Source organism: Mauremys reevesii, linkage group 3 (genome assembly GCF_016161935.1).
Source record: "Mauremys reevesii isolate NIE-2019 linkage group 3, ASM1616193v1, whole genome shotgun sequence".
NCBI classification, from domain to species: Eukaryota; Metazoa; Chordata; order Testudines; family Geoemydidae; genus Mauremys; species Mauremys reevesii.
Genome location: NC_052625.1, coordinates 36984597 through 36990596, shown reverse-complemented (window position 1 = coordinate 36990596; position 6000 = coordinate 36984597). Strand labels below are relative to the sequence as shown.

Sequence of the window (6000 nt, the reverse complement as noted above, 5' to 3'; positions counted from 1 at the left end):
TGACTGTGTGCGAGATTTTTGTACACTTTTTGCTACTGCTAGGTGAAGAACATTTTGCAAATATATGTTCTCATGCTCCTATGAATTGGTTTAGGCCTTTTATGGGGGGGGTGGTTTCTGTGAACATTTGAGCAATCAGGCTTTTACAGATAAAATTACTTGTGTAAGGAGAGTCATAAAGGCATATCTGTGACTGTTAGTGCACTGCTATTACAGCTGAACCGAACTTATTGTTGTCACTATGGGAAATTGTGTCTTGTAATCAACAAACTGAAAACTGAGAAATCTGGAGGTGGAGAGGGGTGGCCAAAAATGAAAGGGTTTAGGGTTTCAGATCTTGGACAGGGAAGCTTGATCATTTTCACAGAAAATTTTTCCCTCACTAAGTTTCTATGGAAAAATTTTGACCAGCCATAATGATTTATTATTACTTTTAAGTAGAAAGGGTTTCTATGGCAGTTCACAGAAAAAGAGACATATGAACAGGCACCCTATCATAAAACCTTGGCATTTAATTCAGACATGACACAAGTAGTGATGGTCATAAAAAGGGGGAAAGAGGGAAGAAAGGGAAGAGGATTAGAATAATAAGATCACATGGATGTCGTAGGGAACACAACAGAAGTCAGCTTTCAGGAAGGACCTGCGTGAAGCAAGAAGTTAGCTTGGTGATCAATCTGAGGAGGGGTTTCCATGTATAAAACAAATGTTAATTTTTCATATGTAAGTATTCATGTCAGAAATTCCTGTGTGCTTATCCAGTCGACAGAAAGCATACATTTATGGGCTTCTCATTTATGGGAGTCATACACACAAAAGCCACTCTACAGAGGCCTTAAAGTGGAAGTAAATATCCTTTAGCCCCATGTGACGTATGTCACCAATCACAACTTGACAACTCAGCTCAAAGTTTGAATCTGTAATCAGTCCATTTAGTAAAAATGATTTTAGAATATATGTGGTAAATACATGCTAACAAAGAATAAATTCTCGCTGGGAAAGGGACTGCTACCCTTGAGGTGGGCCACAGTGCCTAGCACACTGCGGGTAATGCTGGAAAACAAATAAATTAATGATCATCTGTGGAAAACTTGGTCTGCTTCTGAATATTCCAAAAGCAGATGGAGTAACATTTGTCAAATAGATACATTTTTTTTCCTCTCCATCCTAGTTTCTGTACAGAATGCAGTATATATTTATGATTTCAAAAGTTGTTTCTTCATGCCACCATAATTTTCTTAAGTAAATCTGTATGTTGGACTCGGATCTGCCCACATCCTGACCAGGGCAAACTAGAGCCATGCAATCAGTTCTGACTACAAGACAAGGAGCCAGTGACATGGAATTTAAATTGGTTCCATTAAAGAAGAATGCATATTTTGTTCCACACGTTAATGTACTGTCATCTTTTTCTTGCACCTAGACAGCAGATTTTCTTTCTGAATCCAGGCATGAAAACATAACAGACTGGAATACAATTCACGTTATGTAATTATTAGTGCATTTTGTAAAGTACCACACTAAACCATGCTGCTTGGAGTTGGCCTTCCAAATGTCCTTGGCTGCTTAGTGTACATTTCAGAGCCAAACCAGGGGCATTCTTGGCTTTAGTTAAATTTATCTTAGTCCATTCCAGCACATCCCAGTTAGCAGTTCCCTCGAGCACTGAGTTTTCTTTGTGAATCGGGAGAAAAACAGGATATCTGCAAATATAAAAGTCACAACGTCTTATTGTGAGCCTGCAGTACATATGTCATTTCTTTATGGATGTGATCCAGCGTGCTTTCCTAGCCTTCCAATTCAGGAATGAATTAAAGCAATTAAGCCTCTGGGTCAAAAGAAGAGATTACTGATTATATATCAAAGTTTGTTTTAGCTTGCATGAACATAGTTTTATAGAACAAGTGAGAGAAAAACATCAAGAACTACTCTGAAATCTCCCTAATAGGCAGGTTTCTTAAAAAGCACTCTCCTTTGCACATCGGATAATACAAAAGAATAGTCTTTAAATATTGCATCAGAGTAAGGGGCAGATTCTGAGTGGTGCTCAGCCCACACAATTCCCCAGGGTGGAGATTCTGACCTCAATTCTATTAGGCGATCTTGGGTCAGAATATGGTTCTTTGACTTTAATAGGAATTGTGGATGTTCAGCACCAGATAAACTCCTAGGCCTCTTTTCTGCAACGGGATCTGGAAATGAACACTTAGTCCTGTGCAAAGTCCCACTGACTTCAAAACAGACCATAACTCTCTACTTGTTTTTGGAGGGATGCTGTAAAAGGTTAACGCTCCATGCTTGTGGATCCCTTTGTGTGAGCCAGGCTTTAAATTTGAATCTAGAAATGGTCATCACATTTTAGTCACAAACCACAAAAACCTCACAAAGATAGACTTCACCAGCAGGAAGATTGGACCCTATGGCAAAACAATCAGACTTCAGCAGGAGCATGAAAGGGCTTTTCAAGAGAATGTCATCCCTGACGTAAATCATCCCTGATGTAATCTCATGGATGTCAGTGGAGTTACACCACGGATGAATTTGGCTGAATGTAGTCCTTTTCTGAAACTGGAAATCTGCTCCCAGTACATGCTCCTATTGCTTAGTGGAAAGTTCATGAAATGAATGGCAACAGTAACTCGATGGTTTAAAGTGCTCTGTGAGTACATAATAAAATGTTTGTGTCTGTACCTTATCTCTTCATATTTAAATATGAATTTCACAGTGTGCATTTTTCAAATAACTTTCAGTACAGTTAATGCTCTCAGAAGGTGGACGTTGACAGTGCAAGAACAAGCATCGTGGACAATTGCCCCTCCCTCTACAGCACTTCTGCTAGACTTCAAACTTGACCTCAGACTGTCCTGATACTCCATCCTGTGCAGTGCTTCATTTTTTCTGGGCCTGAATGTTGTTTTTCCCATGTAGGGTACACTCTAACCTAGTCTCCATTATTACTCTATCTCTGAAAGCAGGCCTTGAAATAATGCCTGTGTTATTGCCTGTAATTTTTAATGAGGATTAGCATGCTATTAAAACTTCTACCCTTTACTCAGGATAACATTTGGGTGATGAAAGTAATGACAAGTTAATCGAACTAGTTTGGGGTGAGTTTGAGCAGTGTAATGTTACCAGCATGAATGAAAACTCAGTCCACATAGCAACAGGACTGTCACTCTGCTAAGTCAAGGGTTTCCTGCATCTAAGTAAGATGTAAGTACAAATACCTTATTTTATTTAATTCTAAGCATGTTTCAGTTTGAGAAAACCTAAGGTGCACTTGGAATTTCCCTGCAGATTCTGTGAAATCTTTTTTATTATTAATTTTAACTTGTAAACCATTTCAAGCTCAGACCGAATTTATTGCAGGGTTTTACTTGTCAACAAGATTGGATTCCCAGACTGTATTGCATAAATATTTATATAGCTGGGCGACTATGCCCAGCCTCAGGTGCATTGGTGTCCTAGGAGAATCATTGTTTTAGGTACGACCACCTGGAGTTAAGTGAAGGGGAATACAAAGAATCTTGACTTTGATATTTTCATGTTAAAAAAAGAATCTCATCTCTGAGATCCCCAGAGCCCAATCCTTTAGATACCAGTTGGGCTGTACACTCAAATCATGAGTAATACACAATTTACTTTCCTTAGTGCTGTTTATCTTTTCTTGCTTTTTCTTGCCTCTTTTCCATTCAGGTATTGTCTACCACTTTTTATATTATCCAATTTTATTATTTTCCCTCCTTCTCTCCAGCTTCTGACTTTTCCTCCTTTCTATTTGATTCATGTCCCCAGTGATGCAAGTTCTTCTCTGTTTCCACTCTGTTTCCCATCCCTGTCTCTCCGCTTATGTCTCATGACTTCTCAAGGTCAGCCCATCTTGGTCTATCCTTCCTTTCCTTTCTCACATACTCTTTTTTCCATCCCCCTCACAGGGGCGCCCTAATTCTCCCCAAACACAGACACATGGCAGACCACTCATCCAATTTTGAGTTGAACTTTGTCTGTGGTTTTGTCTTCTGTCTGGTACTGAGAAAAAAGGGGGCATGGGTTTATCTGGTGTCACAGATGCGAGATGCCATTTTGAAGAGCACACCACTCCGCCCTGCCAGCATGATCTCGCACACAGTGTCTCACTGGCAGGAAAGGGCAGCACACTCTTCAAACTAGCATCCTCCGTGCAAGATGACCTTGCGTTCATGGTGTGTGCAAGGTCACGCCAGTGGTGGCAGTTCTATGCCATTCCTGAAAGTACCAACATGTCTGGTATTCTGGGGCTGTGGCAGTGGCCACCCTACACACCACCCCTCTTTCCTTACCTTCCAGTTCACTTTCCCAACTCTTCATCCCTTCTCTTCCCTCATATCTCTGTCTTACTTCCCTCCAAGTGACTCTCTGTCTGTCTCCTTTTCCTCCTTACATTCCCAAGGCCTATCCCAACCCTCCTTACCCACATATACTACAATAATTGGGTATTGTATGCATGCGCACCCTCTCTTCCATGAAGTGCCCTACAAAGCGCTCTCAAACTTGGGATTCAAACTCCAGGCCAGAACTAAACTTTGCTAGATTTCACCCTGTTCAGATCCAACCCATTTTAGCAATAAATCTGACCTGCAATCTGAGATCCAGAGTTTTGCATTCAGTGTTTTGGCTTTGATTAATCTCTGTTAACTACATAGAAATTAGAAATGTGCTTGAAGATATAGGGTAATATTTTCAAAAATACCTGTTTGATTTAGGAGCCTAAGACCCTTTGGTTCCTACATCTCTTAGGGTATGTCTACACTACAAGAGTAGTTCAATTTAACTTAGGTCGAATTTGTGGATTCGACCTTATGAATTCGAATTTGTGTATCCACACTAAGGACACTAATTCGACTTTGTGAGTCCACACTAACGGGGCAAGCGTCGACATTGGAAGCGGTGCATTCTGGGCAGCTATCCCACAGTTCCCGCAGTCCCCGCTTCCCATTGGAATGCTGGGTAGAGCCCCCAATGCCTGCTGGGGGAAAAATGTGTCGAGGGTGGTTTTGGGTAACTGTCGTCATTCAACCGTCACTCCCGCCCTCTCTCCCTGAAAGCGCCGGCGGGAAATCTGTTACCGCACTTTTCTGCTCAGTGACAGCGCGGACACCACAGCACTGCGAGCATGGAGCCTGCTGCGATCAGCGCTGCACTTATGGCCGTTGTCAACTCCTCGCACCTTATCGTCCACCTCTTCCACAGTCAGCTGCTGAGAAATCGGGCGAGGAAGCTCCGGCAGCGCGGTGAGGACATGAAGTGTCAGCGTGGCACAGACCTCTCACAAAGCACGGGATCCCGCGCCGCGGAGATCATGGTGACAATGGGTCACGTTCATGCTATGGGACGGCAATTCTGGGCCCGGGAAACAAGCACGGACTGGTGGGACCGCATAGTGCTGCAGGTCTGGGATGAATCACAGTGGCTGCGAAACTTCAGGATGCGTAAGGGCACTTTCCTTGAACTGTGTGACTTGCTGTCCCCTGCCCTGAAGCGCCAGGTCACCCGGATGCGAGCATCCCTGACTGTGCAGAAGCGAGTGGCCATAGCCCTCTGGAAAATTGCCACGTCAGACAGCTACCGGTCAGTAGCGAACCACTTTGGCGTGGGCAAATCTACCGTGGGGGTTGCTGTGATGCAAGTAGCCCACGCAATCGTTGACCTACTGCTCTCAAAGGTAGTGACCCTGGGAAACGTCCAGGTCGTCATAGATGGCTTCGCCGCGATGGGATTCCCAAACTGCGGTGGGGCTATAGATGGCACTCACATCCCTATCCTGGGACCGGCTCACCAGGCCAGCCAGTATATTAACCAAAAGGGCTACTTTTCAATGGTGCTGCAAGCACTGGTGGACCATAGGGGACGTTTTACTAACATCTACGTCGGGTGGCCAGGCAAGGTTCATGACGCGCGTGTTTTCAGGAACTCTTCTCTGTTTAGACGCCTGCAGGAAGGTAGTTTCTTCCCGGACCACAA

The 6000-nt window shown here is 43.3% G+C and overlaps 1 long non-coding RNA gene across 1 annotated transcript in view; it reads right to left on the bottom strand.

Annotated features, from left to right (window-relative positions):
- Window positions 1-205: 205 nt before the first annotated feature.
- The window catches only part of LOC120400198, a 152484-nt gene continuing 146689 nt past the window's right edge, over window positions 206-6000 (bottom strand). The window contains exon 6 of the long non-coding RNA XR_005595591.1: window positions 206-1703. This is a non-coding gene — a long non-coding RNA (uncharacterized LOC120400198). The remainder of the gene's footprint in view (window positions 1704-6000) is intronic.